We start from the raw sequence: 24378 nt of genomic DNA on the forward strand, positions 1-24378 counted from the left end.
GGAACGCGGTCTACGGAAGGATAGGGTGTATTTGTGTTAGCAACTCCAACTGCTAGCCCACGGGGCAGAGGGCAGGTGTGTGTGTGTGTCCCAGCGGTTAGAACACACAGCTTGCGGCTCTTCCTCCAGATTTGTCTTCCCTAGATGTATGGTCGGTGGTGGTGGTGGTGAGAGGGAGGGGGGTGGGTTGGGGGGGGGGGCAGGTATGACTACATCAACTAAAAGGCCGGGCCCAAGGGAAGTCTGTCACTGTCTGCCGTGAAGACGGATAGCAGGAAGACCCAGAGCTGAGAAAGAGCGTGAGAGTGAGAGAGATGTAATGAGCAAGGTACCTAAAGTAAGTCACCGCAAGAAAGGGGCTGAAACAAATAAGTGTTCTTGATAGAATAATAAAGGAAAGTCTGAATTGCTGGGTGTCTCTTAGCAGTTTTAACCTTGGCCCAGCACCGGCCACTTCAAAGGGATCAACTACTCGCTCCTCCCGGGGGGTACGGCGCACTGGAATATCCTGACAGTAAAGAAGAGACCCTCGTTTGAAGACTGCTTAGCTGAGCACTTATGCGTTCCCTTTTTATGAGCGAAGCCGTTCTCCACTCCACTCTAGAGCGGTTTCTCTCCGTGGAAGTGGCACACTGCTCCACTTGGCATTATGACAGAATCCCTTCACGTTGCCACCCACTTACACACTCACACACCCCAGGCCTTTAATTTTAACATTAAATGTCGTCCGCAGCCCATTTTACTGATGTAATGTGACATTTTGGAGTGAAACAGGATATTTAATGAGAAAACAATGACTGAAACTTATGTATTTGTATTTTTTACTCACATTTTTCCTTTTTTTCCTAACTAGGGTTATTATTGATAACTAAAATTAAAACTAAAATTATTAGTTGTAAGTTAAGTTAAATAAAATAAATATTAGATGGAAAAAAAGTGAAATAAATTAGAAATGTTTAAGTTGAAGTACTAAAACGACTGACTGGAAACAGATAAAAAAAAAAAAAAAAAAAAACCTGAAACTGAAATAAAAATAGTATTGTTTAGAAAAAAAATTAAAAAGACAAAAAAGAAAAAGAAAAAAAACCCACAACAAAATTACTGAAAAAAAAAAAAAAAAACTCAACCTCTAAACAAAATCCTCAGTGAGTTGTACAAAAAACAAAAAAAAACAAAAAAAACATACAAATGAGATATGAATTCACAGAAATTTGTCACCAATTTGTCAAAATGTAACATAACAAATTGTCATAAGAGAATGCTGGACGAAAATATGAGGGTTGGTAACTCTAATATATTAATAAAGTTCATATCGACTTTAAAGGAATCGTGTTACTTCTAATTAAAAGCACTATGACTGTCTATTCACCTATCCAAAGGGAAATACACATGAATGTTGGTGATTTTAATAATACTGATTGTTTTATCCTTATACTAAAGCTCCCGACTGATAAACCTTGTTACCTGGATCAATACAAAATGCATCCACCTCAGCTGCCTCAATTGCTCCAAGCGGATCCCTACAATTAGTGTACTGTACATCTCCTAGGATAAAAGATATCTTTTAAATACCAGGTAATCAAATACATAAAGTCTTTGCAAACTCATAATTTCCCTGTAAAGATTATACACTTTTTGTGTGTTTTGCCCTCATTCTCAGATCTCGAGGAAAGATGGTTTTGTACAGCATACGAGCTACAGATCCAGTCGAACTCAACAGCCTCCTCTTGTGATCACATGGAACAGTTCCAGCTTGTACAGGTGTGATAGATAGACTTTATCTGCTCATTTCTTGGCCTCAAAGACGAATTAACATCTAAAAGAAACATTTGTGTGCATGGTCATTCCCACCATGCTGATTTAAAGAGCAGTGAAGGTAAACATTTGGAATGGTTGCTGGTTTATTGGGGAATAGACTGCTTTTACTGTCACAACCGAAACCCTTAGCTCTTATTACTGAAGCTTAGGACCACCAATGTCCAAAAATAACCAATTCATTTCCCTACGGCACAGGCTGAGACAAAGGGCACAGAAAAAAATGGGAGCATGGATAAAGAAAATGGAATGAACAGAATGATCTGCGTTCACGAGGCTAATGACACAACTTTGATCTTGTGATAATTTTCAATGGGTTTTCAGAGTTGGTGTCCTAATTTCAAACTAATTTTTTTTTCAGCTGAGGTTTTCCTTTTTCCCTTCAAATCTAAAAACTATGGCAGATGACAATTAAGGAATTGCTTACCCGCCAACTGTCTCAAAATCAGAGGCACTTAAAGGACAATTCAATTATCAAGGACATGCCGATATGAAAGTAAAAAAGTAAGAAATATTCTCACGGGGGTAAGAAAACGAGGCCAAATAAAACAGAGGAGACAATCAGGAAAAAAAAAAAAAAAAAGTCTGTGGGGGAGGCAATTGGATTCATATGATATCTAAATGTACCATATGGCGATCTGATGTGTTCCTGCTGTGACGCGCACCTGATGCAGAAGGAGGCAAAGTCCTGTTTGTCGAGCCCATAAAGATTAGCTTTAATCAGGTGGGTTTCGTTGCATTCGGTAAACACAACCAGCATTCCCGACCGATGAGATCGCTTCTGTGTGCCTGTGTGACCGGGGCAAACATTTACTCCCCCTGACACTACTACCACCACCCTCTGCCTTTTTCTTTTTGGCTAAAAGTAAGTGATTTTCCATTCTGCCCTTGATGTTTAAGAGACTGGATATTTCTATACGAGGTCTCCTCACCATCAGATGCACACAGATCATGGCAAATATTTGGAATAGGTGCAGGGCTTTCACAAACGGCCCATTTGTCAGCCATTGAACGCACACATACTCATCCACTTAAACCAGTGATTCCCATCCAGGGCTATATGAACAGGTTCCAGAGGGTACGCGAAAAGATTTAGATTTTGCTGGGAATAGGCATCACAGGAACGCAATCAATGGCCTCAGCATCATCCCAGCCTGATGCAATAATCGCTACAAATGTGTCTATTTACAACGTGATTTTTCAGAGTTGAGCATATTATAGTCAATCACGGGCATGTCTGCTAAAAGTAATGGACAATCAGAGGTGTTTAAAATGCCTCAAAACGCTGAATGAGTTTCAGTTTAGTGCTAGTTTAAGTCTTACATGCTCACAAACCCTAACCCATTATAACAAACAAAGTGTAATACATTGTAAATTAGAGATTTATTGTGCAGTTTAGATAGATTCATTTATTAAAATGGTTAGTGTTGCAAGTGTACTGAAATCAGTGAGCTTGCGCTGAATTGACTGACAGCTTCAGTGATTATAAAGGGAGCTCTTGTTGAAAAGTTGTTGTTTTTCATGAGATTTCATGAGTTCTACATCATACTTTAGTACAAAAAAGTGCTAAGCTTTGATAAAAAAATATATATATTTTTAAACAGTGGTTTTTATAATGTCTAAATATAAATTCAAAAGCAAAACATGGGTGAAAAAACTATATTGGTTGTGGAAATGGCTAATATGAGCCAATAAGTGCTCCTCTGTTGCCATTTTTTTTATTTTTGAAAACATTTGTTTTCCTTCAAATGTTGGATTTATATTAAAATGTAAATTGAGCATTTAGTCTTTTTAACCCATAACATTGACTCTGGTTTAGTGTCGATGAAGGCGGTATTTCAGCCTTATATTAATAGGGTGGTCGGGATAAGGCTAAAATGTTTGGAGCCGCTGACTTAAATGTGAACCTAACGATAGAATGAACGATAGATAGAAAGAATGAACGACAGATAGAAAGAATGAATGATAGATAGATAGATGGATTGATACATATCTATAAGGATCATGTATTAAGTGTGTGGCTCTTTATAGGTGGAGGTTGACAGGGGCTTGTGGGTCGTGTTAATAGGCAGTGGTTATTATCCTGTGATCATCAAGATGAATAAAGCCATTTCTCATGTCCTGTAATGGTTTAAGAGGCTAATGATGGGGCAAGGGCAGTCTCAAGACCGCCTGAGGCTCTAATACCCAAATTGTATTTAACATGGTGGAACAGAGGTGGAACTTTATGGCTTTGAAGAGCAAGCAATCCAACAAATGCTTAAATGCACCCGGATGCAAAATCTGCTTTATGAACATGACCTTCATATGCAAGATAAAGTTTGAATGAAAAGCAGCTGAGATTACAGTGAGAGGGAAGACAGAGTTTGAGAGTTAGCTGATCTAGATTTTTTTTAAAAAGACAGTGGGAACAGGAACATCTGGAGTGAAACCAGTTCATATTTTTTGGTCCATGCCGACTCAAAGCAAGGAAGCTGTTTATTAATTAAGAGTTATAGCAAAAACAGAACATGGTCTGTTGGTCTTTATTTTCACAAATATTAAAAACTATTTAAAGGTTAGAATTAAACTTTTACTTTTTTTTCAGACAAAAAAAAAAAAAAAAAAGATGAAAAAGACTGATTAAACTGGCCCGAAGAGGAGGAAATGCAACTAACTTAAGACTTTAATCGAGGCGGTGGGGCAAAGTGATGTCTTAAGTTCAAAGTGGACATGATATAATTTTATACATCTGCTTTCATGACTGGCACTCTGGATTTCTGAGTTAATTAATTGATTGGATCAGAGTGGGTATAATCAAATAAAATTTTATAACTCCATAATAAAAAACAACACTTTAGAAGGAGGCATGTGGAAAAATGATAGCATGTCCATTTTTCAAATTAATTGAATTTTAGTACTTTTGAACTTGGTCCAAGGCGTCTCATAAGCAATAACTCTACACCATCTTGAAAATGGCTCCATGACTAAAGACATTCAAACACACACATTTTTTTTTTCTTTTTCTTGGTTCCTTGATTTCTGGGAGAAAACCACCGCTGTTTATAACTAGTAACCGAGAGCGTTCAACTGCCAGTAATTTCCATATTATATTCTCCAGTAGTTGCACTGCCTAATAAAGTTCTCACCAAGAGTAAAAGCTAAAATATTAATTCCATCTTCAGCAGTGCTGATTGCATTAAAAAACGTCTGTTTTATTATTTAGCACAGAAAGGAAAATCTTTGTTAAAGTGACTTGAATGCAAATTGATATCACTAGAACGAACAGTAGAAAAGCATTACTAATTTGAATCATAATAATATCAATTGAATAATTCATAATGTAATATAAATAAATTAGAGAGGTAATTCGTTTGAAAATGGATGCCTTCAATTAATGTCTCAGCCCCCCCAACCAAAAAAAAAAGAGGGCACATACACACCCGTTTCATAGACAAGAACATTAATTGCTTAACTGTAGTCATTGTTATGAGGTGTCAGAACCCGTGTAGAATCAGGGAAGAAACTAAACATGCAGAGTTCGCTTTAATATTACATAAATTTTTCACTGCATTTATTCAATATTCATGAATTATGCTTGCTCTCACTAACTTGTCTTTATATCCAGCGTGAAGTGTTTTTTCCGCTATGAAAACAGCAGCTCTTGTCCCAATTCAATTTCAGCGAGGATGATTTTAAAATCAGTACGTGACACGTCGCCTTTTCACCTTGTTCATTTTCCGTTCCTCTCTACGGAACAAGAGTAGCTGCCTTTGTGTCATTATCAGCCTTATTACACGTCATTAAAATACTGGAAGAAAATTCCAGAAGAAATATACACGCTACACCAGGGCTCTCTCTCTCTGTGTCTCTGTCTGTCTCTCCCTCTCTCCCTCGCGTGTCACACTTTTAGGGGTGAGCATGCGTGTGTGCGAGAGCGCAGAAGTGACAAAAAAAGAACAATATAATTGGAGAAATGTACGCAGTAATAATAGGTATTCAGAAAATGATAATTCATATTAAACAGGGTGCATAAAGTCAGCCTCATTTGCATGTTTTAGATTATATGCATTTCAAAAGTAATTTCCGCAGGGCATATGAATGACATTAATTCCCGAGTGGTTTCTGCTATAGACCTCAAACTATCAAACACTCAAACATTTAAAAGATGAAAAAAGAGTACTGCCACATTTGCGAGGGGAGATTTCAAGGTTAAAGTATTTGAATGCATGTTTTAAAGTTCTGTCTAGGTTGTTTAAAGTTGTTCCTAGCCTAGTTTAAAGTTCACTAAGCTGTGTTTGGAACAAAACCATCATGAGACTTTATACTCTAAAAATTCAGCACATATATTTGTAATGTAAAATTGATGGATGGATGGATGATTCTTGTAACATCTGACAAATACAACTCTATAATTATTTCATTAACTTTAATAAATTCATTGCTAGCTACAATATAACAATTATGCCATACACTACATTGTCAGGTAACCTAAAATATGTGCTAACTGCTAAATTAAAAAGATTTAATATGACTCAATCAACCTGACTACATTAGGTTAAAGCATTCAAATCATTTTCATTTGTCAGATCAGGTAGAAAAAGCTCACACATTTTAACCTCTTACAGTGTAAGAGTCAAATATGCAATTTCAATAACCTAAAATATAATAATCAAATGCCCATCACAAATAAATAAATCATCTGGACACAGTGTGAAAGTGCATACTGCTAAAGTCTTCCCAGACATGAGTAAGCGTGTTGTGCCAATCACTGTAATACGGCACAAAGAGCACTGTGGGTATTCAAAATGCCAATTTTAATACAGCCCTCCAGCCAGAAGTTGGGAGAGAGAGATGGAGAGAGAGAGAGAGAGAGAGAGAGAGAGAGAGAGAGAGAGAAAGAGAGAGAGACAGAGAGGGAGATCCCTTTTAGCCTTGGTTCATTTAAAGAGAAAACAAATTGGAGAAAGACTGCACAGGAAACCCTCAGATTTGGCAACTTAAGTGGAAAACAGGCCATTTTTATTTGATAAGACAAATTTGACCAAGTGCCATAATGTTTCTGATGTATAAGAGACTGGAGTTTGGAGTGTTATGTATAAAGCAATGGTTCTCAACTGGTGAGCTTGGATTAGAAAATAAAAGGTTTTCTAAACTTTCACCGTTTTTATAGTTGTTGTTGACATCAAAGACTGTGTGTCCAATCAAAATACAACATTTAGGTGCAGATTTCATCTGGCACTTACAAGCTAATCAAATTATACTGATGTCAACTTTGACATGTTGTGTGCCAATATATATATAAGCTGCACGATTAAATCGTAAAAAGATCGCAATCTCGATTCAAACACCCACGCCATATTTTATTAATGGCAACGATTCGCCCTTGTCTATTAAGACTTTGACAAAACAATCAAAATCTCTGTTCGTGCTGCCACGCTGAGCCAGAGAGAGCAGTTTTGAACCACACAGTAGTTATTTATGTGTTACAAATTATCACAGAAGTACTGAGATAAAAGTTTAAAGTTAGAATATAAACACTGATGTCCATGATAGCAATCAAAATAGAGCAAACCACCTTTGAAACGAACTTGGCACTTCAAATAACGATTTTATCGATAACATCTTTTTACGCCACTAGGTGGCGATAAATGACGGTTAAAAATGTACTTGTCATTGGATTATTCATTCCAAAGATTCGTTCAAAAACACCAATTCATCGAGTAATGAAACAAGTATTTATTAATTAGTCATTACATTCATTCAAAACCATTTTTTTTAAACAATTCATTCAATAATTCACTAATTTTTCCTGCAATTAGAGTCCAGCAATTAATATTTTGTCAGAACCTCTAATAAATTATGTTATTTTGTTTAGCTGTACTTTTTATGGACTTTTTTGCAAAATTTTTGCAGAGTAAACAATTTTGGTATAGCTTTGGGTCGCTACTTGCAACTGGCAAAACCAGTTGAGAACCACTAGGTCAACTAACAGACAAATCAAATAAACGAATCTAAATGAGCAATACGGCCTAAACTTGCCCATCTGTGCTAGTTTTGGCTTACTCACAAAGATTATGTATATAAAAATAATTGTAAAAAAGAAACCACAGGGGAGAAGGGGAGATACACTCTGGGCTGCCTCCCTTTGTGAAGTTTGTGTTGTGTCTGTCTAAATATTATGCTACCGAATGTATCCCTCCACATGATTATCTCATTATGAATTAATGGTTTGCATGCTGCGATGTGTGTGCGCAATGCCTAGTTCAAGCTAACTGTTTATCTGCCTCACCATAAGAAAAATAAAACACGGAGTCTGTGAGTCTGGCCATTATAATCGTGAGTCAGCTTGTTGTGGCATTTAAAAGTCAAGCAGATATTAACAGCTTGTGCGGCGAGCGCAGAGTGAGATCAACTCTAATGAACAGCGTGCAGACGGTACGCTACCGTAATCGCCCTGACGATCGAGTTTCGTCCTCTTCGTTTTACAAGTCTCCGCTTACAGGTGCTGACAGGCCACTATGGCGAGATTTAAGGGAAAGAAAAATGGATTTTATGGCATTATCTCGTTATATCGCTTTCCCCGTTCTGTACTCATACTGTAAGACTAGCCTCTTTGTCCTTCTCCAGAGAAGGATACGTGGACAAGTTCAATTACGCAGGGAGAGTAAATGCTGAGGGAACGGGAAGGAGAGAAAGGCAGAGTGAAGGAGAAGAAATAAAGAATATCTAGAGGGAGAAAAACGGGCTAATTAGGACCTGGAAAATGTATTTGTTATTTTTTTCCCCCCAGTTTTTTTCCCCCCTCCCCCCCTTTTTTTGTTTTGTTTCCCGAGGGAGTTTTTAAAGAGTTCTATTTCTTTTCAACAAGGGAGGCGGAGGGGAAAAATGAAAAGAGGATTATGTTTCTTAAGACAAAAATCATGACATGCACAGAAAAAAATGAAACGTCTTGCAACAAAGGAATTCACAATGCCGTTTAGCCAGCGTTGGACTGCGCAAACAAATGCATTTACACCTCATTTCATTTGTGTCTCAAAACAAAGACCCAAAACATTGGGTAGTGGAAGTTTGAGGCCTTTTTTTTTTTTTAAATGGGGGAGAAAAAAAAAATAAAAAAAATTCGAACCTCAGGCAATAACACTCTAATGAAGTGCATACTAAAAGGGCTCATTCCAATCTCCTTACTTCTGACACCAAGCGCACTTGAAAGGCCATCTTTAGAGAAGCGGTTCTGTAATGATAGCGGCGGATAGACTGGACGTGTAAGAGGCATATTCATTCCTTTGGCTTTAATTGGAGAGCTCGCATGACTGACTCAGAAAGGCTGCTAGTCTGGTTCAGAGCCCCCGAGCCCGAGCCCAGGGGCAGCCAGGCAGAGCTAACGCCCTTAGTCAGGAGGAGGTGAGTGCCAGCACAAAGCCAACATCAAACTAGACACTCGGGCTAAAAGGTACGAGAGGAGCTGGGGGTGGGGGGACTGGGGGTCTGAAAAAAAAAAAAAAAAAGGAAAAGTCGATGCTTTTAAAAGACAATTAAAGCACATTGATTTCTCTTCATTGTTTCAACAAAACACATTCCAGAGCATCTGGAGCCTTGACTGTTTTATTCGAACACAATCTGTGGTGCTTCTTTGAGTTATTGTAATCGTTTCCTCCACAATGGCACCCACCTGTTGCTGACATTCCTGCGTATCACAGTTATCTGCCATGTATCATGCCTCTACTGTAGAATACAAAAAAAAAAGTATTACACACGCTACTGGTAGAACTTTCAAAACCTGTATGCATAGCTTTAAACGAGTCGATTGTTCAAAAACAACCAAAAAAAAAAAAAAAAACACAGCTTGGAATTATCAAGACAGCCTGGGACGGGAAAAGGGTGGGGGTCCTGTGGGGGGAGGGGGACGCCATCTGCTATCTTTCACCGGAGACTTCTGACTCTGACTTCTCGTTCTCCTCTGCTTTTTTTAATACCTTCGAAAATAAAGGAATGGAAAAAACCTGCATATTTGTCATTTCCGATTGTTTACCTTTTTCACGGCAAATTGATTTTTACATCTCCTTTTCCTGGAAGTGTCTAGGTGCGGGCCTGCCAACCCCTGTTTCTCTGTTTTATGGACCTAGCCCTCTGGAGAAGTTTTAAAGCTTTCACTTCAGAAGTCATTTAAATGATACAATACCGCTTTTGTCCCAGGCACCTCTGTTTCTCTCTCTTTCTCGCTCTCTTCAATCACCCAAATTCCACCATGCATTCTTTTTTTTCTCTCTCTCTCAAAGCTGAAGACATGTTAAAAGTTTTTTTGTTGTTGTTTTGTTTTTTTGTCATTTCCTCGCATCTCTTTCATTTGACTCTTCACCTCAAAGACGACTCGTTGCATCGGGGCCTTGTGCTGAAGAAGTGGGATGATGTACGATTCAAAGTTTTTGTAGACGTCTGGTTTTAAACCCGCTGCCGCAACTGTGTTATTGGGTAGTTTCGGAATCAGTCGTTTGGCTGTGAGTCGTGTCTGGCATGTGGGACAAAATTGGAGTTCCTTTTGTTCAGAATTATGGTTTAATACCCACTCTGCAAGCAAGACAAGGCCAAAACTGAGAGAAAAAAATAAAAAAAAATGGAATAGTTCGCTTTGCAGAAATTTCTCCCGGTGGCTGCTAGCCATATCTGCAAAGTGAACTGCTGTTTTGCTTTTTTGTGACGTAACATTTAGACTCAAGATTAGCATGTTAGCCAACTTTTACAAAACATTATTGCAAGATATCATGCAAAGATCCTATCTATTATCAAGGCAATTGGCTGGGATCACTTTTAATAAGAAATAATAGAAAAATGAATCACAATTGTGAATGTGAAACATTTACTCTTGACCACAAAAATATGGTAATTTCTTGTAAATTACTAAAATGGCCAAACATTTCCCTTTTCTGTGCATTTTCTACAGTTGGCATGTTAACAGCTTAGCCTATTATCTTAACATAGTGTTAATTGGTTAAGGAAAGCTCTAGAACAAGATATCAATATATATTTTTTGTAAGGGCATTGAGGAAGGAGAACAGGATCTTGCTTGAAATCGGTTTGCCTTCAGTCTGAGGACTTATCCCCTAATGTGGTTTTTACATATATGACAAAATTGACAAAAAAGCCATGCCAGATGCTGCACGCAAAACGCAAACATCTAGAATCCATGTGGAATATCTGAAGGCCTTGATGGTTAAAAACTGGCACAGGCTCAGAAGCTGTCACCCTTCAAGCTGTGAAGCCTTTTTATTGTCTGTGCGTGTACAAATTCTACAAAAAAAGCGGGGGAAAAATTAAGGGGAATTCTTTTCCCTGAGACCTCTAAAAGTAGATCTCAAAAACCTGTTGAGCTGGAAACATCACTCAACCCCCAGAACTTCAGCAGAGATTAAAAGGCTAAATGGACCGGCATGACTAAATATTTCTTAGTGCAGGGACATGTTCAAAGGCTCTTGGGAATTAAAATCCTCATCAATGCTCCAGCAGAGACAAATCCTTATTTATTTGCTATAATAGGAACACGTCTTTCCAAAGCAGCGAGAGGTGATAAACTCCTCGCTTTGTTCTTTTCATCGTGATCAAACACATTCCGGCTACTGAGAGCAGTGCATGTTTTTCTCCTACACACTCGAATGTGATCATGAGGACTAAACCGAAGTAAAATCTTAGTGCTTTTAGTGCTCTAATTACTTTCAGAGGACAGTGCAAGGCGGTCTGAACATCTCTTGTGCGTAAATGTATAATTCTATGTGCAAAACTGACTTTTCTTTAACCTGTTTTCAAGTACTGACACAGTTTTGGCCAAAGCTGCCTCACTAATTAAAATAATCCTTTCATGCTTGTCTGATGAATTACAGTTGTATTTATTATAAAACTGTTACACACAAAATAAGCACCAAGAGCACACAATTAAAACCTAGTTAAGTGATTATTATATGGGTCTGTTTGCGTGGAAATGGAGATTGAACCTGTTCGCAGTCATAATTAGGCTAAATAAAATTAAAATGATATTTGCGGCGCTCGCAGGTACAGCTGGGACCGGTGTCACGGGGGTCCACTCATCGCTGGTGATTGGATCAAATTGTTGGGCGATTTACAGCACCATTCCCCCTCGGTGTCAACCAATTAACATTTCCTTAACACCCTGCACCTCTTTGAAGTAAGGTGTCTCCATTGTAATGGGAGGTTTGCGAGGTCAATGTCTTTTATGGAAGCTTTCCGTCATATTTCTATCTCCTCAGCAATGACATTTAATTGTATTTTCAAATTTTAAATGTATTGTAAAGGCACTTTCTAATTCGCCAACTGTACTGGATTTAGCCAAAACGGGTCGTGCTGAAATGAAAAAGACACAATGTGTCTATTCACAGGCCTGAAAAACACAGAGATGACGCACTGCTCTGTCTTGATCACAATGGCAAAAAAATTACAAACAAAATATATACAATGAGCATACAGAAGCACAAAATAAATGATAAGACAGATATTGGAAAGCCACAATGCTTTTGTCCTTCAGTACTTCCACACACATACATGCACACACACATCCCAAGCTCCATTTCCCAGTATATTGCGGTGGTGGTGAGCACAGCTGGCAACATCTGGAGGCATTTTGAGTCTGTTTACATTTCCAAAACACTGAAAAATACTGCAGGTGCCAGAAGAGTAATAAGGAACCAGGTCACAAAAAAGGATTGTTTAAACACTAACAACTCTCGGCTCTGTCTCTCCCTCTCTCCTCCTGGAACTTGCTCTCTCTCCACTCATTTTTCATCAATCGCACACCACTTGCCTTTCAACGAAAAATAAGGCGCCGTAACAGTGCTCCAGCAATAACAGGAAAAATGGACTGAGAAGGAGAGAGACTGATGTAAAGCATCAGTCCTTTACAATGAGTCCTGAAAGATTCAAAGAAGCATACCAAATGTAATTGAACACACACACACACATACATATATATATACATATACATATACATATATTATATATATATATATATATACATATACATATACATATACATATATATATACATATATATATATACATATACATATACATATATATATATATATATATATACATATACATATATATATATATACATATACATATACATATACATATACATATACATATATATATATATATATATATATATATATGTGTATATTATATATATTTTATATATAGTCATTGACGAATAAGGTTTTTCTCATAAAGCAATGACTTCTACACATAGTGCAAAATGGTATTAAAATTATGTTGATATATGATGTTATAAAATCATGCCAGAATACAAAATACATTAATTACATTTTAATATGTTTTAATCACAAATGAAATGGCTGTATTGGCCTTTGGATGGGTAAACTGAATGACCTTTTGACTTCAAAATCTTAAAAAAAAAAAAAAAAAAAAACTTTATACATAGCAAATATAATTAAAACCTTTTGGACTCAATAAAAGAGATCAAGTTGTACTACCTAACATACATTGAATGTCATTTCTTTCTTTTTTTATTATTATTAAGGCCTTTGGAAAAGCCCGTCACATATATATATATATATAAACTCCCAAAATCTATGTGATAAGCCTAATCTGCTTTTTTTTTTTTTTTTAAATCTCTTGCACAAGTCACATCTTTAAACTAGACTGACTTTAAACATTTCCTTAACAGATCAAGAGGGGTTTATCACATTGATTTTGAAAATGTCCACACTGCTGAGGCAAACCACCAACACTTACCGTAACACATAAGCAAACCATATAAATATTCAGCAACTCCTCCACATGGTCTTTCTTAAACCTCTAATACACACAAACGCACACCCACTGTACTTCTTAAGTTTTTCCTTCCCTTAAATGTAGAAAACAACTAGGAAAAACACTTGGATTTTGTTCAGCTTAATCAAAACAGACATAAAATAGCCCAGAACGTTGACATCATTTCAACCGCTTCCCCAAGGCGGGCAGAGAAGGGTCTGCTCGAAAATTTGACACAAAGGCACATGCTGTGTAGGATGCAATTACAGTGATTGAGTGTAATTTACCCATGTAAGATGAAACCGGCCGGGCAGATGGAGAAGAAGCTGGGGATCGTGTTCTAGCCAGTCTGCACATGGTTGGGATATGGAGCAAAGCTTCTCACCTTTGAACTGAGTAACATTTAGCGTGATGACATGCCATGCGAACACGCATTCCACATTACCATGGGTCGATGTATGATCCCGTATGCGTATGAGCGTATGCGTGTGTAACACAGATCTAGATCTGGTGACATGTATGCAAAAGTTTTCATGATTTGTCAAAAAGCCAATGGATTTATTCCATGAAAGTGCATACTTAAAGATCAATTTAAAAAATTTAGTTTCCGAATGTTACACCTCTCAAATAAGGCTTGTAATCCTTTGTGCTTGTTCAGTTCTTTCCCATGAGAGGAGGAAGGGAGGAACAAAAGTTTAGGTAGCCTTTGAGACGCTCTGTCTCAAGGCGTCTCGTGGCCCTTACAGAGACTGACTTTTCACGGATTAACATCTACACCGATTGTTACCTTTTGAACAAAGCAGCTGAAAGGGAAATAAAAGGAATTACAGTCTGCGATGGGCAGTCACATGGTGGTGTGGCCAGGAGACAGAACCATGGGAAAAGTTCAGAAATGGGGCAAATCAGAATGTAGAAAATGTGTGGAATTTCATTAGGGTTAAAGACCATCATCAAACTAGAGGCAGACCCTAGACGGAACATGAGAATCTCTTTAGAGTTTAAACTAGACGAACAAATTAGGCAAGAGTTCAAAAGAAGTGAACCCCCCCCCCCAAAAAGTCTAATCTACTTATTAAAAAAATATATATATATTTTCCCTTTCCATAGAAATTTTCAAATAAATAAATACATAAATAAAATCATTATAATTAATAATACTTATTAATAATCATAATCATAATTATACATTATAAATAACAATAATAATAGTTTTGTAATAACTATTTTCTTTAATCTAATGTTACTAATTCATGTTCAGATAACTGGTGTAAAACTGCATTAAAAAAAAATTATATATATATATTTATATTTATATACAATAATATACATCACAAAACGTTGCTCTTTGTTTTTTATTCATCAATTCAGCCTAATTAAGCACAAGCTTTATCTTGTATGCACTTTAAAAGAACATCTCAGTTATTGTATCTTTGCATTTTACATTACAGTGTTGACATGAACACCACAGGCTAAAAAAGCCTGAAAATAAGTTTTTACAAAAGAAAAATACCCTAAAGATTTGCAAGCCATCAATAATAGAGTGAGGCATGCATATGTAATGAGCGTGTATGCAATGCCAGTGTTTGAATCCATGCAACTGTATATGATCAAAAAACCAAATGGGAAGTTCTTGAAGCAGTGCAGCGCTCATGTTTCTACCTGATCTACCCATACAATTTGATGAGGAAAAGGTCAGAAACTGCTAAAAGAGGGCAGCCCACTAGGTTTGAGGGTCAACTTACTGTTCACACAAGCTCCAGCTCACAAATCAAAGTAGTTTTTCCACTACTTAATCTTAAGGGTCGTGACTCGCCATGCAAGAGGAACTCAGTCCACGGCCGACTGGCAACTCTATAAACATTTAACAGCCTTTTGCAGCCATTCACAGCCACACTTTAGCTATGTGCGAGTCTGCCCTTCGGCTGCCCCGATACCTGCCTGCCAGGACCCTTCCTTTTAAGCTCAGTCGTTACTGGAAGCGCCTGCCAGGAGGGTTAGCGTGTGTGTGTTTGTGTGGGTGTGCGTCAGTTCCACTTCCACCTTACGGGCTTCACCTCTCTGAGCTCATTCACCGATGTGTGTGTTCTTTTAAAGGGAAAAAAAATCTGAATGAAAATGAAACCGTAAAGTGAAGGGCTTAAAAATGCAGTGCCCTATAGTTAGCATCAGCTGTGTGAAGTTGTTCCTCCACCCATTGACATCCATCAGCATTGTGGGAATTTTAATGAAAGCTTTTGCTCAGCACACTCAGACAGCTGAGTATATATGAGCCAGACCTGTTCACAAACTCTCACCCAAACTGAAACAATATCTCATCTGCCAAACAGTGTGAAACCAAACAAGAAGTCTATGTAGAGTGTAAATACAATAGCAGAGCAGGAATCTGGATCCAAAAGGATGTAGTTTATCGCCGCTGGCTGTAGAACAGTGATGGGCACACGGCTACAAGGAACTGTTCTGCACCTTTTCTTTTCTATTCCTCCTTTCTACTGTTCCTTTGAAAGGTAACAAGCAGCATTTAGGCAGGGAGTGAAAAGAAGTCAATATCCTCTGGGGATCCAAGTGGATTACAAAATGTCACTTTCTCACAGTAGACAGTCACAGAAGGGTGCACACAAACGCGCGCACACACAGGCAGACAAACAATAATACACACTCACTGAGATACACAGTAGTGATTCTGTGTTTATACTCGCACAACAACAACTTGGTACCAGCTGGTTACCATATCAGTGTCCAAGTAACCATCAGTCCAGCAAACATAGTGTTTTCTAACTTTGTTTTGTCTTATGTACCACCATGGCTCCACTAGTAAGTTTTAAGCCAATCATGAACAAATCAGATGTTTTTCCTTTTTAAATCATATTTCGCTGGACATCATTTAGAATTATCATTAATATTATTAGTCAAATAAAAATAGCATAAAATAAATACATACATATTAAAATAAAATAAAAGGAACTAAAAGAAATCATTACATAAATTAAGTCAATATTATACTGGAGTACTGTATTAAGTATTATTTAATCAGCTATATAAATAATGACATTAGTCATGATTCATTATTTTAATATATTTATTTTCATGTTTTTTCAGTTTAATGTCAAAACTATATACAATTTAACATTAATATTAATGATAATGCTAAATTATATACAGTATTATAGGAGTTAAAAGAACTGAAAAACATTACATTAGTTAATTTAATATATTTATTTTGGGTTTTTTTTTCAATTTCTTTTAAGTCAAAACTGTATCAAATTTTGCATAAATATTAATTATGCTAAATTATATACAGTATTATGACTTGGGAAAAAAAACATGAATTTGGCCATATATATATATATATATATATACACACATGTATATACATATATATACATATATATATATATACATATATATACATATATATATATATATATATATATATATATATATATATATATAAAATTAATATTAATAATATTAATGAACAAATAACTAATATATATATATATAAATAAAAAGAACAAATCATGATTACTCTTAATTAATCAGTTGTGTAATGGGCAAGTTTCATAAATGTGTGTAGAAGACACCTGTACAGATTATGCATAGCTTTTTTATCAAAGCAAAATCTAAATCTGTATCTACCCTATGGAACCTGCTTAAGTACCCTTTGGGGAATCACTGCGTTGAAAGCCAATCAGAGAAAAGAGATGTTCAAATCACTCAACATCCCATATAGTGCTAGTGTGCAAGTACACATTACGTATCAACCATCAGAGAGTATCAAATTCTCACGTCTCATTCTTCTCGTTTACTGCGTCTTCAGACAGTCTTCCAGGAACAGTGTGATTTTTAAGCTTTGCCAACAAGTTGGAACACTTATGAAGATCCTGCGACCGCTGCACTGGAATGCCTGCAGCTGGCCGCTGCACATGTCTGCACAACAGAGAAGGGAAAGACACGCAGCGGAACGCTACATTTCACATCAGAAATGTCTTGAGGGACTTCTGTGTGGTGGATACGCCAGCTTCATGCTTGGTGAGGTCTCCACTGACCTTGTTTCATCTACAAGCCGCCTTACGATCATTCAGCACAGAGCCGAGCGTATTCCTGCAGGATATCGGATCATGTCAGCTGTGATACAGAAAACCTAGACATTAAGCTAATCATTATTTTCAATTACAAATTATTTACAAGCTGCTCCGTGCTTGCAACAAGACGATCCTAAATGTTGTCTGTGCTCAATGCCTTTTTTGCAGACATATTTCATATTCTGCAAACTTCTCTCGCTCTCTCAATAGGCAGAAGCCAATTAAATATTACGCTTTTCTTTAAAAGGAAGAAAGGGAAAGCAAAGTTCACATCATCTAAAGGAATTCCAATTAACACCCTCCCACATAGCAATTAACTGTTAAAATAACTGATGAACAAACTGAAAATCCCTGGGAGTTCAGATGCTGCTTTTCTAATTAATTCCTGAATCTTCTGCATCTCTTATATAATGAAACGCCGTTTGTTTGTTTGACAGCACATCAACGCCTGGACCGGGCCAAATAAGTGTAAATAAAAAAAACAGGCCTTGTTTCGCCCCTGTTCCGAATGTACCTGCAATTTACTCCAACAACATTCATATTTCTGCAGTCGTTAAGGAGCCACAGAAAGAGATGTTGGACATTAGAGAAAGAAGCCGACAGCTGTGGTTGTACAGCGAGTGTGTGTGTGGAGAAAGACTCCTCAAAGGGGAGCTAATTAATAGATAGTGTGCTCAGGCCTCTGTCACAGTTTTCCTGTCAGGTCTTGCGCAAGGACAAAGAAAAAAACAAAAAAAAACAAAAGAAAAAGGGAAAACTGAAAAAAAAAAAAAAGAGTGTAGAGTGTGTGTACTGGGTTTATTGTTCTGTAAACTATGCACATCAGAGATGGCTTTGAATTTAACCTCAAAACTGAGGTTAGCAGTGCTGACGCAATACCCCCTACCATTTGATAAGACGTTTATTACAAATTGTAAATGAAACTTAGCCTAGCTAAATACGAGAACGAAAGAAAGGTTTTCATTTTTTACAGGGGAAGACAGACAAAAGAGGAAATGAATTATGTGTGGAAAGAGATTGCACCATTTATTTAGTCATAGGTGGGTCTTTTCTTCATAGTGTTTTCCCTTCTCTTTTTTGAACACTTGGCGGTACAGTAACATCAGCCCTGTCTCTATTAAAACAGTATGTGTAATGGACTGCACTGTTCATCTGCTTTATGTCATGCACTTGTTCAAACTGCCTTGGGGTGCACTTTTAACCTCTTTGGGTTTGAGCCAAACTATACATGTACATTTTTACATTTTCTGCAAAAATGCATGAGTATCATTTGCCCTTGCAAAACTTGCCACCACAAATACAAGGGTGTTTGTGTGGTTGATATGGTGTTGATAAGATGTTCAAAGTGTTATGGGGTTTGCTAGGGTGTTTTGTGGTTACTTTGTGCTTTAAAACCACGGTAAAAATCTATGGCCGCCTAAAATGGCATAGCATTTTTAGGGGGGAGAAACAGAAAAAAACATGATTTAAATTGAAAATTTGTCAAATAATGTTACTAAAAATCAGATATTGTTCATTGCACATCATATGGGCAAAACAAGAGTGCAGTGCCAGTTGTCTTGTTCATTTTACAAAAAAAAAAAAAATTAACAGTGACATTTTAAATGCATTTGCTTTTGCACCATTAAATGTGGTCAGAATAGTCTCCAACTAAGTATACGAGCAACAGAAAGTAGGGCTGCATGATACATTGTGATTTATCACAAATTTTACGCCAAATATGCCCTGCCGCAGAAGTAGATATGTGTCATTCCAGGAAATCCCTATGTGCATCATACCACCGCTGCAGCTGAATAAACAGAAGATTGAAACACTTTGATTGATTAAACATGACTAATAAACAAACGACTGCATTATTCTGTGTAAGAAGCCACATCATCTCACAGAAGGACGCTCAACTGTCATTATGAAGTGAGTTTGGAGTAAAAACAAATTAACTGTTGTCTTTTGTTGGACAAGATGTTAATAAATGCTTCTCATGACTCTGGAAAGATGCTTGACCCGTGTTGATTTTTCAAATGTACATTATAAGCAACTCAAACTCGCAGTGCTTTCAGATGGATTAGCATTTGGAGCCATACTTCATTGACAAACAATAAGACTTGCATTTAAGCGCTATTTCAATGTTATTTTTCGTATCGTGCGACACATTGTGCAGCCCTAATAGAAAATGATAAAAACAGTGAATACCATTTTGTTCCCAAAATTCAAATTCAAAGCTTCCTAAAGTTGTCGAGTTGTCAATCATAAATGATTAACAGTGTCACCGCACTATTTAACATGCCAAGCATAACACGTACATTATAATGTCACAGGTTCACAGCGAGATTCACAGCCCTGTCAATCCTTCCCCTAAAAATATTCAACACAGCAGCCAGCGAAACCCAGACACTATTTGCATATCTCAGACTGTGTGTAGTTGGACACCTAAGATAGCAGAGGCCATCGCTTTTGCATTTTCCTCCATTTTAATATAGTGCGATAGCCATCGAGAAACAGAGCACTGATTTTACAAGCCCTAATACTGAAGCGCTTTATCAGGCCAGGATCCGACTCTTGTCAAGTGAAACTGTGATAAAGTCAGTTTCTAACTACACCAATCGATGAAAGTAATTTATTTACCTCGGGTAGGCAATTTCAGTTCCGTCGTGAGAGAAAAAGAGAGAGGGAGGGAGAGAGAAAGTTTGGCTTGGCAGGGCTTTGTACGACGGCGCCCAAGATTAATATTCCTCTCATGAAACGTTCTCGGACATGTGAGGCGACTCCATAAACCGTGCCGGGGTTAATGCACGGTACTAAATCTACACCAAATCTCAGGCTGAGCGAGAGGGGGGGAAACGTTGTATCATTCCCACCTCTTCCCCTCACCTGACACTCCTGCGGAACCTCGGAGCGGCAGACGCTATATTAAAAGCTCCGCCGCATGTGATACGGCTCAATTCAGAGGGCCTTGTTCGCTTAACCGTCCCGAAACGAGAGTGGTGCGGTCCTTAACTTGACTGAGTAAGGCACATGAATTACACATAATAATCAATACAAATGTGGCCACTTAATGCTTATGTTCAGGTGCTAATGAATATTCATTTTCTTTGTGCTTCAGGCATTCGTTGTGGTTGTAAACCCATCAACGAGAAAGGGCAACCCAAAGGTGAATAAATCAGAGCATTACATAAAAACAAGCGTGTGTATGATGTGAGTCAGTGCATGATCGAGCCTCGTACGGAGAGCGTGTGAATTACAGAGTGCGGCAAGTTTTCAAAAAACCATATAATCCGGACAAGTGCATTAATTCAGAACATCTCGCACGCTTGCCTTTACTTCTCTCATGTGTGAAGAAATCTTTAAGCAAGACGTACTTTTTTGCATTTCTATTAAACACAGCTAGCCATTCAAAGAAACTACAGTACATGAAATCCCTCCCTCGCTCTTTCTCTCTGTAGCCCTGGATGTCATTTACATGAATCGTATTGCTCTTGCCAACCTCGAGTCAGACCCCATTTACGACGCCCTTTATTTCTGCAAAAGACTAGCAGACTTCCTGACCCCCTATCTCATTTCTCTCTGTCGAGGTTAGTGTGATGGCTAGCGCGTTCTGGACGGGAGAGGACATGTCTTACAAGGTGGACGGTAAAAGCAAAATCAAGTTGGTTCTAGGGCCTGTTAGTACAGTGCGTTTAAGTTTGCGTTTGACTGACATGACGGCTCGGCATGAAAGGATTTCTGCCGCTACAGCTGCTGTGGTTTTGTGGACTTGACAAACATAACCCTTTCTTTTCACTATTGTTTTTCCCCTCTTTTCTGATGCTCTAAGTCCAATAACAATGCTATTTGGGCTAGCTGAGGCAGCTGCATATTTGTCGTCCCCCCTTTCTCTTCCCCTCCTGTTCCTCCATTGTGTGTGATCTCAGTGTCTGGGACAACCGGTTTGATCCCCTATGCGAGAGTAATTTGCCAGTAGCCTTCTGTTTCAGAGCCCTGATAGGGATGAGCCCCACCTGGAGAAAAAAAGACCCAACTTCCATTACTTGTGAGCTATTAGAATTTTTTTTAAAGTAGCTTCCGATCATATAAACATTAAAACAGTGTGTAATCCTGGCAATATTGAGTCATTTAAGCCACCCGCTCATGGGAGCTGTAGTTTACAGTGCCCTGTCATTGTTTTCAGTGTGTAGTCAACACAGCGGATGGTATCTGAGAAATAGTCCCGGCCCAGCCGAGGAGATCTTACACCGCCAGCGGCATTAATTAACTCCTCATGCCTGTCAGAAGTAATAGAGAGCAACGCGTTTAAACACATCAACAGGGCGGCTGGTCATAAAGTGAGAAAGTTGGGCGAAAAACAGACTGAGCTCTACGAAGTCCGTTGCTGAACCAGCAGCCAATGAGCCTTGTTAAAACAAGGAAGGGTTCGGATTTCACCTCCACTTCTAAAGCATAATGCAAAAATCAAACCCTGGTCCCCTTCCAGGAATCATATAAAGGTTGAGTGAATCTGGAATACAGTTATGCAATTAAAAGCGGTGGGTGGGGCAATTTAGTCGCAATATTAATATAATTTGTGCATATGCACACAGTAAACCCTCAAAACTAACACTTTAATCCCACCCACTTTAAAGCTGTCAATCAAAATTGCCCTCTTTTTCACCTACAGCTCCACCCTTCCTGACGGGCGGGCCAACTTCACAGTTCTACTGTATCCAAAAACAACTCCGCCTGAAACCCGATCCCGTGCGCCACTGAGGATGCAGACGACATGCAGACTCTGAAATTTTGGGGCTGCTTTGCTCACAGTGTTCGTAAGTAAATCGAGCTTGGCCCCGGCATCCTGAGGGGGCCCCCCATTTTAACAGTACACAGACTCAAGCCCTCAATTAGACTTCTGTGAATACACTTACAGGCCACACTGTTTACCTTCATTTCTCAACATTTTAATGGGATCCAGTGCAAATTCAAATAAATGAGCACTTCACATGATGACTCCAGGCCTTCCTACTGTTTATCTACTACGACCTTGGTGCCACTTGCATCAGTCAGAATGCTTAACAATAAAGACGGCCCTGCTGGCCCGGGGCCAGTGTGAGGGAGTTCTGGGCCAGTTGACAAAACTCAAAATATTACTTTTGTTAATCTTGTACATCCATTTTCTATCCTTTGAAACCTTAAACACTAGCCAATACTAGCTGGCTAAATTAGCAAAAAAACGTTTTGGAAGCATCAACAAAAATGTGCCAAAAAAGTACAAATCAAACAAATGTCAATCATTGTATTATATGCAATTGTTATCCAGCAAACCAATGAATAGATTTACGTTACAGCTGTATAACTTTTCGTGCAGAAAAAATATATAAAAATCTTGCACACTACCCAAACTTGAAAATCACAAAAAGTATTTATAATTAGCAATGTTTAAGTCAAACATCCTCAATATAAGAAAATGGAGAGAAAAAATGTTTTAATGAAATAAAATTTGTAGTAGTAGCTAATCTAAAACTATACTGTTTATATATATATATATTAAAAACAAAAACAACATCTTTTGTAGTGGGGCCAAGTGAAAAGTTTGGTAGGGCAAGTAAATATGGGCCAGTTTAAAAAAAAAAATCCTTACTGATGAGCCCTGGTCAGACATAAAAAAAAAAAAAATCATCTGGTACCAAAGAGGAAGGAGTCCTCAGTGTGTGGTCACTTTAAGAAAACTAATGCTCAACAAAAGCAAAGCTATAATTTATACCCGCCTGCCGGACAAAGCCTGGAAAAGCTGGTGGAATGTTTGCGAGCTGCCTGGATACTCCTGGAGAAGCAGGGTTTCTTATTGACGCAACGGCTGAGAAAATAACACTGGCTTGTGTACCAAGCCCATGACCAAATATCCTTTTATCAGAGAGTCTGCTTATACCCCAAAAGAGCAGGGAAAACAGATGACCAGACAGCAAGCTAAACAGAGAGAAAGGAAGTGAGTGAAAGACAGATAAAAGAGAGTGAAGGGAGACGGAGAGACCTCCTCTGCCATGTTCTCTCCTTTTCATTTCATTTACATCCTGTCACTCATGTGATAAAGTGGCTACATGAGACTATTGAGAGTAAGACAAACTACAGCCCAGGTCACAATGTGCATCAACAGTCTGCGCCCCCGATACCTCTCCATCTGCTACCGTCCTGAAGCCTGGATCTCTTTCAAGACGAGAAAAAAAAACTTTCCGTCTTCTATGAAAGAAGGGCCATCTGGAATTTTCTGCAGAAGGTCCTTCCCTGGTACAAAAATTTTAAACCAATCCGGCCAGGCGTGCGGAGGCCCGTAATGGCTCTGACATGTCCCTGCACTATGACCTCATCAGACAGCATGCAGAGCCAGGGCACAGAACGGTGAAATTCCACCAGAAGGTTCCATTCGGCCCATGATGTCTATCCCGACACATGTAGGATCGGCGATTGGTACTCGAGAGCGCGCTAGGCTGAAGACTCGCGTCACCAGCCCACTAACGTGACAGGTAGCGGGGTTTGTAATTGGAGCCGATCAGTAAGCCATATGCCACTCGTCTCCTAGTGCCAAATCCCCGCCCCCGCCACCCCTCTGATGCTTGGCACACTCTGGCTCCTACGGAAAAAAAGCCCTCCACTTCATTAAGAAAGTAAACACAAGTGCTGTCTGAAGTGTCTAATTAGTCCCCTAATTACTCCCTGCTCGTTACTAATGCAAATTAGATTACGCTGCTTAACT

The 24378-nt window shown here is 38.3% G+C and overlaps 1 protein-coding gene and 1 long non-coding RNA gene across 3 annotated transcripts in view; one reads left to right on the forward strand and one right to left on the reverse strand.

Moving 5' to 3' along the window:
- Positions 1-24378, reverse strand: part of foxp4 (forkhead box P4) — a 142152-nt gene that overhangs the window by 105366 nt on the left and 12408 nt on the right. The window lies entirely within an intron of this gene.
- On the forward strand, positions 1448-22531 carry LOC137021105 (uncharacterized). Its single transcript, XR_010895274.1, has 3 exons — positions 1448-1575; positions 1661-1761; positions 22312-22531. It is a non-coding gene; the product is annotated as an uncharacterized lncRNA (long non-coding RNA).

This window comes from Chanodichthys erythropterus, chromosome 6 (assembly GCF_024489055.1).
Source record: "Chanodichthys erythropterus isolate Z2021 chromosome 6, ASM2448905v1, whole genome shotgun sequence".
NCBI classification, from domain to species: Eukaryota; Metazoa; Chordata; class Actinopteri; order Cypriniformes; family Xenocyprididae; genus Chanodichthys; species Chanodichthys erythropterus.